Source organism: Glycine soja, chromosome 20, assembly GCF_004193775.1.
Source record: "Glycine soja cultivar W05 chromosome 20, ASM419377v2, whole genome shotgun sequence".
NCBI classification, from domain to species: domain Eukaryota; kingdom Viridiplantae; phylum Streptophyta; class Magnoliopsida; order Fabales; family Fabaceae; genus Glycine; species Glycine soja.
In genome coordinates, this window is record NC_041021.1 from 9,486,462 (window position 1) to 9,500,646 (window position 14,185).

Below are 14,185 nucleotides of genomic sequence, written 5' to 3' on the forward strand. Positions count from 1 at the left end.
CATGACCTAAAGTGGTCTTCTCCCTTTGATTACCAACCAAAATCCTGTGCGTCGGCGACTTTTTCGCCCCGCACTAAACCAAAACAGAAAAGGAAAAAGCCAAAAAAACCAAAAGCCGAAAAACCCACCAAAAGAACCCATTTCCAAGGGAAGTCCTATTGATCCATGATCACGCATGTAATCTTTGATTTGATAGGAAATAATTTGCAAAGTCAAGTCATGACATATCTATGGTTCGGAATTAGGATGAAACACTTACCTGTGCGAGATTGATACACTTTGAGTGATTTTCTTCTATTTTTGTCGAACCCAGTGTTTCCTCTAAATGGTCATTTAGAAACGAAATGCTAACATCCAAAATCTCATTTATGATTATGGGGGGGTTTCATCAGCAGATTCTCCTTCCCCGGTAGACGCATTGTTTTTCACTCAAAAAAGCATATGCTGCTCTAATCAGTTGGAATATTTGTCTCTTTACTAAAGCATGTTTGCATTTTAGTGGAGAAAACACCGAGACTTTTTCAAGTCTCACAAGTTATCCAGAACTACGTAGGTCTGAGTTCCTCATTAGAGGATACGTAGGAGCAGGAGCCTCGCTTTTGTCGACCGCACCGCTTTTTGTTACCATGACCCAAAAGCTGGTAGCCCGCGGAGACACCTTACGATTATCCGCACCTCGTCATTCAGTGACCCCAAGTGTGATTGATGAGCAAAGGCCAATGTGGTCATCTGCGCCCTTTCCGGAGATGTCGGCATCTTCCAGTGGAGACTTTTTCAAGTCTCACAAGTTATCTAGAACTACGTAGGTCTGAGTTCCTCATTGGAGGATACGTAGGAGCAAGAGCCTTGCTTTTGTCGGCCGCCCCACAATCTCTGTCATACTGACCCTGAGGTCATGTGACATGCGGAGACAAATTATGGTCATTCCGCACCCCTTTTGCCATTCAGACACAGTCGTGTCCGATGGCACGCAGAGACAAATTATGGTCATTCTGTACCCTTTTGTCATCTAGAGGCGGCGGGCCCGATGACATGCGGAGACAAATTATGGTCATTCCGCACCCCTTTTTCCATTCAGACACAGTCGTGTCCGATGGCACGCAGAGACAAATTATGGTCATTCTGCACCCTTTTGTCATCCAGAGGCGGCGGGCCCGATGACATGCGGAGACAAATTATGGTCATTCCGCACCCCTTTTGCCATTCAGACACAGTCGTGTCCGATGGCACGCAGAGACAAATTATGGTCATTCTGCACCCTTTTGTCATCCAGAGGCGGCGGGCTCGATGACATGCGGAGACAAATTATGGTCATTCCGCACACCTTTTGCCGTTCAGACACAGTCGTGTCCGATGGCACGCAGAGACAAATTATGGTCATTCTGCGCCCTTTTGTCATCTAGAGGCGGCGGGCCCGATGACATGCGGAGACAAATTATGGTCATTCCGCACACCTTTTTGCCATTTAGACACAGTTGTGTCCGATGGCACGCAGAAACAAATTATGGTCATTCTGCGCCCTTCGTCAATCGCGGCCGACAAGCCCGTTGACACGCGGAGATTTACATCATCTTCCGCGCTCACAAGATCTGTCATACTGACTTTTGAGTCACGCTGACGGGCAGAAATACCCGAGTGGTTATCCGTATAAACATTCTTTTGCTATCTGTAAGACAGAACGCTTGATAGCATGCAGAGACTGACATCGTCTTCTGCACCCTTTGTTCCCCCGGGAACAACAAGTCATTTGCATACGGAGATTTTATGGTCACCCGCGACTCTCGTCAACCGAGAGGAACGAAATTAGTGTCTTATCTTTACTTTCCTTTTATCTCCAATAAAAGACAAGTAAAGAGGGGCAACTGTCATACCCTAATTTCGTCCGGGGACCTTTGCTTGATGACATGCAACTTTTGTTTGGTCCTTGTGAGGTGCTTGGCACTCATCATTAGGCAATTTGTGAAATTCCGGGACATGCCGGAAGACAAAAGAAAATAATTGATGCACAATCCGTAAGGTTCCGTGACACACCGGAAATCAAATGGAAGCATCGTTGCACAATTAGTGAGGTTCCGTAACATTCCGTAAGTCAAAAAGGGGATGATTATGTAATCCGCAAGGTTCCGTAACATTACCGAAAGAAAACAAGTATCGTTACGAAATTCGTAAGTTTCCGTAACTTTACGAAAAAGAATCACCAAAAAAAGGCAGGGGGTGTACTTAGTAAAAATGGGAGTGCAAATAGCAACTAGGCCCACTTGGGCCCTCCAGCAGATTCCTCCAGAAGGCTGTTGCTTCTGGAGGAAGCAACCCTGCTCGCCTGGGCGAGCTGGGTGGCAAGCTTCTCCCCCAATTTTCTATAAATGGGGGGAGAAGTGAAGTGAAAAAGGGTTCAGCCCCTTAGGCATTTCTCTCTCTTTCGAATTTGCTTAGAAAAATTGTTTCCGTGAAGAAAATCCAAGCCGAGGCGCTTCCATAATGTTTCCGTGAGTGATTTCGTGAAGGTTTTCGACCGTTCTTCGACGTTCTTCATTCGTTCTTCATCGTTCTTCAGTCTTCAATGGGTAAGTACCTCGAACCAAGCTTTTCGATTCATTCTATGTACCTGTGGTGGTCCACATTGTGTTTCGTGTATTTTCCTTCTCGCTTTCATTTACTTTCCGTACCCCTTTTGACGTGCTTAAGCCATTTTATTTAAGTCATTTCTCGCTTAACCTAAAAATAAAATAAATCTCCACCGATCGTTTGAATTGTATTATCCGTTAATTTCGGTTAAAATGAATTCCGACCGTTCGGTCGTGCCGCAACCACGTTGGAAATCAAAAAAGAGGTAAAAAATAATATAATAATCAAAAAAATACCTTTTAGTAAAATAAAGCGAAAAATCAATTGGACGTTTTCTCTTTGGGATTTCTCATTCATGATTGAATTGACTAATAACTAAAGTGAAACTAAGGCTAAAATCAACTCGCCTAGTCAAGCTCGTCCATAAAAATAGGTTTTTGAAGTTTATCATTTCAATTTCTTACTAAGTAAAATGGATCATTTTCAAGGTCCAACGCCTTAAAATGATCACCTTTTGAGTAAAAAAGAATCACTTGATAAGAAAGAACTACGTAGGTCTGATTTCCTCATCGCAATTGAGGAATACGTAGGAGCAAAGGGAAACACCCTTGTCGACCACAAAAAGAGAAAAATATAAAAAGGGTATAAAGGATATAAGGACATAAAAAGGGAACGTAAAAATCAAAGTCATGTTTGCACATTCGATTAAAGGCTGTCGTCCCTTGGGACGGACGTGTGGGGTGCTAATACCTTCCCCGTGCGTAAATACAACTCCCGAACCTTTCACTTAAAAGTTCGTAGATCGCGTCTTTTCCGATTTTTCTGTCGTTTTCCTCAAATAAACGTTGGTGGCGACTTCGCGCGTATTCCTTTCGTGGAACACGCATCCCGCGAGTCACGCGTCACCCTCCCGCCGAAGGGTAGGTTGCGACACACGTCCAGAATTAAAAAAAATAAAACACATGTCGACTTCCTCGTCTTCCCTATGCGTCGACCCTCCACCACCACCAAACCACCATAAGAGACCAGATTTGATTCGCAACGCCTCTGACTGCCATAATCGCGAGCGCCACCATCACTGCCTACCAAATCTGGCCACTTGGACCATCGTGCCGCCACAACCCCACCCTTCACCTACCATGCCAACTCCATCACCACCACCTTAACCTACCCAAACAACACTCACAAGTCCAGATCTAAGCCAAACACCAACACCTTCCATCAATCATAGTTATTCAGAATCACAACAAATTAAGGAAATAGAATTAGGACCAACCAAGTTTGAATATTGAGTGCGACCCAGAATTTGATGAATGGTGTTCGAGATACCCAATTGGTTCATGTCCAAGGTTTCAACATCAAGTTTAGGTCTTACGAGGGATTTTTCGAAGTGGTCGTCGAAGCGCATGGTGGCGCTGCAGATGAGCGCAACATTGCGGTGGCCACAGTGGCGAAACCAGGAGAGGATGATGAGGTCGAGGAGGTTGCCAAGGTGGGGTGGAAGCCACAGTAGACTTTGAGGTGTGGCAGTGTTAGGCACGCGCTGCGGAGCGCTTTTTGGTGTTTGGTGCAGAAAGGCTTGTGGTGGTGTTGTTGGAAGTTGCAATTGTGTTAGGGGCAATAATTGGAGGGGGATTTCGTAAATAATCCAATGGTAGTGGAGGTTTGGGTAGTTTATAATAATGTTGCACATTTTATTTTTACAGTGAATTAAAAGATATTTCATAAATAATTCAGTTCGGTTTCAATCGCAAAAATGGTTTGAGTTTAGAGCAGAGAAATATTTTAGTTTAGTAATCTTAAATCAATATGATTTGAAATTTAGAATATCGTATACCAAACTAAAAAAAATAGTTTGGTTTTTTTTATTTCTATGTTGAACCGAATCATGAACAAAGCTTGGTTTGCATGAAGTCTAAGGTTCAAACTCTTTTGTCAATAAAAAAACAATGTCGTTTGTGACATCCTGGAAATTTCTACCCGGAATTTTTGGAAACGATGTATTTTGAATGATTTTATATATATATATATATAAGTATTATTCAGTGTATATGCATATATGTTCTTGATAGAAGTAGGAATAGTGGGGGCAAGATATGCGGGTTAGGCTAATTAAGGAAGAGAAATCCATAACTTGGAGGTTATGGGTTAATTCTTAATTAATTAGTCTAAAAATCATCGTTTTGCGTGCGACTTAAAATTTAACAAAACCAACCTCTGAACTACGCTCGGGGTTTTATTCTGAGCGTTTTGATATATATATATATATTGCCTACTTTCGAAAACTGGCCCCGACGGGCGCAGAGAAACGCGAGGGACTGGAACCAGAGGAACGGCACACAAACCGAGGCAGGATTTTGGCATTTCAAAAGGTCAGATTTTTCTCTTCATGTGGCTGAGCATGAGTCACATCAAGAAAAAAGTGGGCCTTTTGCTCCACTCAAATGGAGACATGTGGCATAGCTTAAATAAAATAACAAGAAAAGAGGAAAAAGCCTTTTTAAAACTAAAAAGCAACTCTCTCTCTCCTCACTCAGCCCCACATTTTCAGAAGCTCTCTCTCCCTCTCCCTCACGTTGCTTTTTCTTTCTCCTTCATTCTCCATTGAAGCTCCAAACAAAGCTCCAACCTTTGGCCATCATTTCTGCTCCAAATCGAGAAAGGAGGGCATTTTCGGAGTCGTGAAGCGCATCTCTACGTGTGGGACTTCGAATTTTCAGGTTTGGGTGGACTTCTTTCTCTCTTGATTTTCGTGGGTATGGGGTTTTGGGAGATATGATGGGTAGTTTTGCTAAGTTTCTGCTTCATGATAGTTATTTGTGAAGAAATTTGTTAAAAGCATGTTGAACTTGCCATGTTTGGACGAGTTAAGCTTACCCATTCAGTTTTAGGGTTTTTATGATGATGCTTGTGATGTTTATGTGCTGAAATTGCTCATGGAAAGCTGTTAGAGATGAAAGGTAGAGTTAACCTAGGGTTAGAAAGTGAGAATGTGGTGTTATGAGTGGAAAAAGAGTGAGGCTTTGAGAGTTGGAAGGTTAAATCTGGATTCTGTGGTAAATGGAGGTTAAAGTGAGTTAATTTTAGCTTGAAATGTCATTTAGGACTTATGAGAAAGCTTGGACTATGCTAGAGAGAAAAACAAATGACCAAAGTGAACAAAGAGCCATTTCTAGGGTAAATTTGGGTATTGAGGAGTCAAATTTTGATTCGGTGAAATTTTAGGCGTAAATCCAGTTTGAACAAGTTTAAATTGATGTTATGGACTTGTGTGAGGTGAGAGTTTGCTTCAAATTTACCTCATTCTCAATTTCACTTCTCAAACCTAGAAAACCCATTGAATTGAGGGATATTGGACACCTAGATTCTGTGTTGCTGAGTTTTGAAGCTTGACTTTGGTTTAGACATGATTGATACATGATTTGGGACTTGTAGGATTTTATTTGGGCAAGATTGGATGAGAGGAAGTGTGATTTTCGAAATCTGCACTTATGCAGAATTTTGTTGTCAAATAGGTACAGCAGAATTTTGGCTTTGTGCAGAAAAATGCTATGCATTTGCTAGTTGTGGAAAGAGTAGTTCAGAATGAGTTTTGGATGTTTGATAGTAGATCCCAACGGTCAAAATGTAGGATTATGTACTAGAGACTTTCAGTAAAATTTTCGAGTCGATCCAACGGTTAACGAATTGGAACAAAGGAAATGTTACTGGAGTCTTTAAGTGAGAAAAGCTGTGATTTTGGTTGGTGTTTTGGGCAGAGTTTTCTGCCTTTGCCCTGTTTTATTGACTGTGATAGTTTGTGTTGTTTGAATGTTGAATTACCTGGATGTTGGGGAAGCTTGGGAGGATTGATGGGGACCCGGTGTTGAGAGAAACGAGGATATGGGCTACGTGGGAGTACGTGAGCTCAGTTGGAGGTGGGCAATAGGGGATGGTGGGGTTTATGCGCGATTTGTGGATGTGGAAAACTTGTTGTGCACCATCGCCCGACCGCCACCTAGTACCACATGTGATGGGTACCCCATAATCCTACAAGCTTGAAAAGAGGAAGTGTAGAAGGGTGAAACTTCCTGCTTTTATTCGTTGACCACAGAGTGGTACCTGGAGATATGTCGTGGGGGTCAGGAGACCTTGGGGACGTCAGGTGGGGTGCTATTGCCCAAAACCAAGCTTGACCAATCCCGACCCAACCCGAGCATAGTCAGTCAGTGAGAACCTGTGATGTACCTAAACAGGCGAGCTCTTGGCAGTCAACAGATAAAAGGAACAAAGACCACAAAGCAAGGAGGCTTGTGTGGTGGCTGGCCAGCTGTGAATCTTGTGTGATATATGGGTTATGGCCTCTGGTAATCGATTACCAAGGGTGGGTAATCGATTACAAGGCTTAAAAATAAAGACAAGAGGCTAAAATAGTCTCTGGTAATCGATTACCAAGGGGTGTAATCGATTACCAGGCTTGAAAACGAGATCAGGAAGCTAGGGGAGCTTCTAGTAATCGATTACCAGGGGATGTAATCGATTACCAGGCTTCAAAAGGGAACTGGAAGACTGTGGAGGCCTCTGGTAATCGATTACCAGTTTGTGTAATCGATTACACAGAGGAATGGGTCACTGGTAATCGATTACCAGGTATGTGTAATCGATTACACAGTGCCTTTTTCAGGTTTTCATGTCCTGAAGCTGTGTAATTCGAGTTTGGCCTCTGGTAATCGATTACCAAGGCTGTGTAATCGATTACCAAAGATGAAAAGCCTTAAGATACCCCTTTTACTTGCATGTAGTGGATATGAGACGCATTGTGTGCGGCATAGTTAGATTTTCGTGAAAGAGTCTACCCCTCTCTTTTCTTTCTTGTAGATCGCGATGGCGGCGCAACTAATCCATGATCGTGTGGAGATGGAGTGCCTAGAGGGAGCTTGGGAGACCCGCGAAGGCAACGCGAGGTGCCGATTTCGGGGCACAATCTGATTCACGGCTACTTCATTGGTGCATCCAAATGAACCCGCGCGTACGCTTCAGCGCACTGTAGAGTGGATACTACCCACGCCTACACCATATCGTCTAGTGGATCCAGTCCAAGTGATCGAGGTAACGTCGTCCGAGGAAGACCCTGAGGAGGATCTTGAGGAGCTACCTCCTGAGCCTGCTGTGGATGCTCTTGACTTTCTAGAGGGTGATGAGGATCCCCTTCCTGAGGTGGATTCTCCCGAGGAAGTCATGTCGGCATCTAAGGCAGACTCTACGGAGGATAGTGGCCCTGGAGAGATGGCGATCAGCGGAGGCTCCTCATCCTAGTGGACAGCTCTTCGGACTAGTTTTATATACTTTTTGCGGGTGGGTGTATCTAGGACTGACTGTTAGGTTTACTCTTTTGTTTTTGTATGGGTAGACCTGTTGTATAGGAATTTGATGATTGTATACATGTGGCTGAAGCCATCACTGTGGACACCTTTGCTCTGGATGACACTATGTATTTTGTAAAACTCCCATATTTTGGACAGCTTTAAATGATGAATGCATTTATGTTTAATCTTGTTATTTGAATAGAAAGCATTAGTAAACTTTATTTATAAAAGAGTTTATCGACCGTATTTTATTCTTTTATTTTCACGTGACGACCTAAAGTAATGGCTGGTACATTCTTCCTTTTGAAACAGCAAAATAGTTTAGAGATTATGAGCGGTAAGAAAGAAATGACTCCGAATAGAGTTGTGAACTGGGCATTCAGGACTCTATAGTGAGGATTTTCCTTCTAAACCTTGTTATGGTGAAAAGAGAAAGAAATGAAAAAGAAAAAAAAAATTTACCATGGTTTTTGTTATTTAAATCATTACTATCAAACCAGTCATTAATTTAGGGACGCCATATCGTTTGCTTACCTTTGGAATATTAAATTTAGCTAATCGAATGTTGTTGGCTATTTTTTTTTTACTTTAATTGATTTTGAAATTTTTAATCGTCTAAAAATTTAAATTTTGATTTTGAAACAAATACTCATAATTTTTAACTACTACAAATTGTATTATCAAATATTTAATAAACACATCATCATTTAATTGATAGCAGGGATCTAAAATAAAAAATTTCAAATATCAGTGAGCAAATGTGAAGAAAAAATTTATCAAGGATAAAAAACATACTTAAACTTATATTTTATGAGAAAAATACTAGTTAATAACAATTTTAAACAATTTATAAAATAGTACATAAAAATAATTTATTTCAAGTTGGTTTAGATATGTGAAGTTTCACATGTATTGAGCAATTAGCCAATTATGATAAGCATAACATGTTCATACAAAACCAATTTGCACAACAATTATAAACTCGGGCAGGACATAAGTGTTGTGTGACACCCAAACATATGAGAGTCTATAATTAAGGATGTCATAAAAAAATTAATTGGCAATACATATACCAACAAAATATATCTATTTTTTGGTAGCCTGTCATTTAAGAACTTCATTGTTAAGCATGTTTGACTTAGAATAGTTATGGAATGGGTGATCTTTTGGGAAGTTCCCCAGAAAACGTGTGAGTGAGAACAAAGTATACTGAAAAGTCTCATGTTAGTTTGTGGGGACAATCATTGATCATAAAAACAATTGAAGTAGATTGTCAAGGTCTCAGAAATGACTACCCGTGGAGAGTTCTAACTGGTGGAGGGTTTTGACCAACAGGGATGTTGAGTAAAATGTCATCATCTGAAGTGTCATAGTGTGTGAGTTGTCGAGTAGTAAAAAATCATGGATGTTACAAATGATATCAGAGCATATTTCTTTACCAATATAGTGTGGTTCGAGGATGAACAAGGCAGAAGCTAGTGGACATGTAACACCCCGAACGAATCACACTAGAATTTAAGGGATCCAGAGACAACGTAGGTATGAAATTATACATTTGAGAATGGCTTAAAAAAATTAATTGATATTATCTATACCAACAAGATGCATCTACTTTTTAATAACCTATTGTAACACTCCAAAATTTCAACCCAGTAAGTAGATACATAACTGAGTTGGTTGAGATTTATTTTTTTTAATAAGAAAATGTGTCTTGAGTAATTGTATGTAATAAATAATTAACTGAGCAATTATAGAAAATAAAGGAAATTAACATTTATTAATAAGGGCGAAGTTTAAAATTTACAATATCACATATATATTTCTCTACAATTAATTCTTTTAACTAAGACCACATGTTACTCCACATGTCCATGTGGAATTCACTATCTCCCTAGAGACACCAACCACAAGTCCACAACCACCATTTAATTCTCCACTTTGTGACTTAGAAGCTACTCCAAATCCTTTCTTTTCTCACCTCCATTCAGCCACACTCAAAGAAAGCCAACACAAAACCCATTTTCTTTCTCATCCCTTGGCTGAATTTGGGAGGAGATGACCTTGGTGTAATGATCCTCCTTGTACATACATTTCATAAACTTGAGTTTTTCTGAAGAGAAAAAGGGCTTTGAGCAAAATTATTTTTGTGAAGCTATATAGAAATCTGTTTGCATGCATGTTCTTCTTCTTATTTTTACTTTGTTTGTTCTTTGGGAGAAATCCAAATACAAAGAATACTCTATCCAATTTTTTCCAAAAATTTTGCACGTTTGAAATTTGAAATTTGGGGACATGAGAATGGTGAGACTTGTTGGAAGATTAAGTTCTTTGGACCAGTCTCAGTTATTCGAGCTTATCTTAAAATTTACCCATTTGTGTTTTCATGAAATTGGTCTTGTTTTAAACTAGACAAAATTTTCCACAACTTCTATGTTGGAGCCCTTAAGAGATGAGGTCAAATTAAGGTACATTTATGACATGCAATGTGATTGCCCTGTTTTGCAAATTGGGTTTGGCAATGTGTGATTTCCCTTAATTTTGAGTCTATGTGGTTATCAACTTAAAATGGAATTTATAGTTTATTAAACTAGAGAGAAAATTTGCTAATTTATCAGGAACTAAAAAAGTGTCAAGGACCAAAAATAAAATTGTTGTTTTATTAGGGACTCAATACAAAGAAAAAATGTATTAGGGAGCAAACACGAAAATTGAATATTTACTAGGGATCAAAAACATATTTAAATTTTTTATTTTTTACACGTGTGCTCTCCTTGTTAGATATCTTTCAAAATCAAAATGATGACATTAGATATTTTAGTGGTTGACATGTCATTGTCTAGATGATCTAAGAACAAACAAAATTACCATCATATGTGTTGTTCATTCTCAACAATCATATTATGGAATATGATGCATGTATACATTATATCCTTCATTGTATCCATCTGTTTAGCACATGTTGACCCACATACAATTATGAATCTTGATTAGAGCACTCCAAAAGCCCACTCGACATCCTTTCTAATTGACTCTTGTCGTTGGATGAATAATTTTCTCTTATCTCCTAGTGACATTGGGATAATCTTGACAAACCTAGCCCACTCAAGATATATTTCATCTGCTAGATAGCACCCAATATTTTGGTGGATTTCATTCACTATATACTACACTATTGAAGCTTGTCCTTACAAAATATCATTAAACAAATTAGATTGGCTTAAGACTTTAATGTTATCATATGCAACCACAACAAAAGAAAATGCATGCCAAATTCACAAGTCCTGTGTTGCAACTGCTTCGAGCATAATTATTGGTTTGCAATGATCACCTACAATAAATTGACCTTTCCAAGGTGCATGATAATTTTTTCATTCCTAGTGCATACAATCAACTGAATCCAACATACCCGGAATGCCACATGTCTCCTCCATTTGTAGTAGGTGGCGGAAACATTAGAACAAATAGAGGATTTTGAGAATTTTTGGTAGAAGAAGGTACACAATTTTGTATATAATTGTATGTGGAGTTGTTTGGTGGTGGTGGAAACATAGGGAAAAATGGATGGAAACATTTGTCAAGCACATGTTGGCCCACATACAATTGTGAATCTTGATTGTAGCTGTCCAAAAGCCCACTTGGGATATATTCCATTTGCTAGATTGTACCCCATATTATGTTGTATTGCATTCACCTTATATTGCATCGTTGAAGTTTGTCCTTGCAAAATATCATTAAACACATTAGATTGGTTTAAGACATTAATGTCATTATATGTGCCCTCAACACAAGAAAATGCATGCCAAATCCACAAGTCTTGTGATGCAACTACTTTGAGCATAATTATTGGTTTATGATGATCACCTACAATAAATTGACCTTTCCAAGCTACATGACAGTTTTTCCATTCCTAATACATAAAATCAATTGAACCTAACATACCTAGAAAGTCACATGTCTCCTCCATTTGTGGTAGGTGATGGAAACAACAAAAGAAATGGAGGATTTTGAGAATTTTCGATAGAAGGTAGATAATTTTATATATAATTGAATGTGGAGTTGTTTGGTGGTGTTGGAATCATATGATAAAATGGACAATTTTGAGAATTTTTACTACCAGAAGATCAATAATTCTGCATATAATTGAAGAAAGCATTAAACTGAATTGGATCTGCTTCATAAACAATATGAAATAGAAAATAAAAATTACAATAAATAAAACAATGGAAAAATAATAAGAACAAAGGATTTGTCGAGATTTTTTTTTTTTGTAACTGAGATCAAGAAAATAATTGAATAGTAGAAATATTGTGCAAGTTATGAAGCATGTAACCAAATTTATAGCATTTTATTTTTCAATGATTACAACGGTAAAGATTAACGGCTTCTGAACATATGTATTGGTAGTAAACAATTTCAATGACAGCTATAAAACTATTACACGATAAATCATTGATTGGTGTTCTATTGAAATTACTTTGCTTGTCTTAAAAAAAGAAATTACTTTTCTTTTTAAAACCAATAAGAACATTGTTTGGTGCCCACTTCACCTTTCCTTTGCCTTATTTTAATTGTTGGGTGCCCACTTCACTCACAATACTAAAAGTTTATTTTTAGTCCTTGCAAAATTTGTTGTCCATTTTTTGTCCCCGCAAAATAAAAATTTGTGACTTTTTTGGCCTAAACTTAGGTTCGAATGAGTCCGAACCTACGTGTTATTTTTTATTTAAATTTTAAAATACAATTTCTGGAGATTAAAAATCCTACAAATTACATAAAAAACTAAAAAAATCATAACATTATTTCTAACGGTTAAAAACTATCACATAGTGCGATTTTTTTAAATGCAAGAATTGAACCCCGCTTCTCAACAATGGATTAACCATGTAATCATCTATTTATAGCATTGATATATCTTGGGAAAAAAATGAAGAATGTGTACTATGGAAAATGCATTTCTTTCTTATGCAAAGTACCAATCTACAATCAAATTGTACTAAAAACAGTAAATAAAATAGGGGGAGAGAAACAACAAAGAGAATGAGTTGGCGGATGAAAACAAAAATTGAGTATGAAGAATGTGTAGAGTAATCCCCTATACGCCATTGAATCCATCGTCAATAACGGGAAACCTAAAACATTGAACATTGTGATTCCTTTTCCTCTGTGATGTCGAATCCTCTTTGGTTATTATTTTTCTCTTTTGTAGAGGAGCAAGTTGAGGGCACTGTTTTCCAGAATAACCTCATGGAGACAAAGGAGTGAAACTAAGGGAGTTTTGGGTCAGGGGAGGTGACCCACTAAAAGAGGAGGGAGAGGAGGTCAAGCCAAGCTGTGATAGTGTTGGGAAGGGTGGCGGCGATGACTTTGGAGACGACGTTGTAGAGTTGCGAGAGAGGAAGTAGCGATATGGGTTTGCGAGAGTCCTCCTAACTAGATCCAGACTGTGTCAGTTTCATCGTGATGACGGAGTGTGACGACCAACATTTTCATCGTGACTATAGAGTGTGGTTTTCAGTGGAAGAGAAAGAGAAAGGGAAAATGAAAGAGAAAGAGAAACTCTACACGTGTCAAGTTTTTTGTGGAGAAATAAATGTCAAGTAGGTTTTGACTCATCCAAACTTAACTCCGAGTCAAAAAGGCACACATTTTGATTTTGTGGGAAATGAAATAGACAATTTTTTTTGTAGAACTAAAAATGAACTTCAAGTATTTTATAAGAACGAAAAATATATTTTAGTCTATTTTAAACTGTTTTCATTTGCACTTGCAGTTTTTTTAATAAAAAAATATTTTTTAAATCTTAAGAACCCTATCGTAAGGATGAACAATTGCAAATGGGATCGTCCTTCCCAAGAATGGTGCAAAGATCCACAGATAAAGGTGTGTTCTTTATAAGCTTTCAGTATTTCAACCCCTACTGAAGTAAGCTCCATTGGAGCTTGTAGGCCTAGGATCTTTTTTATCAATGGATTCCTTTGCTTCTTGGAAGATGAATGGCAACGGAATGGAGAAGCAAGAGAGAGAGGAGACGCCACTTCAAGGAGAAGATGAGTCTAGAAGAAGCTCACCACCATAGGAGGCCATGGATAAGAGCTTGGAGGAAAAAGGAGATGAATGAAGGGAGAGGAAGAGAAGAGCACAAAATTTTGTGCTCTAAAAGAGTTTTGAAATTTGAAGTTTAATTTTCAAATGATCAAAGTTAAAAAAATGCACACACATGACCTCTATTTATAACCTAAGTGTCACACAAAATTGGAGGGAAATTTGAATTTCAA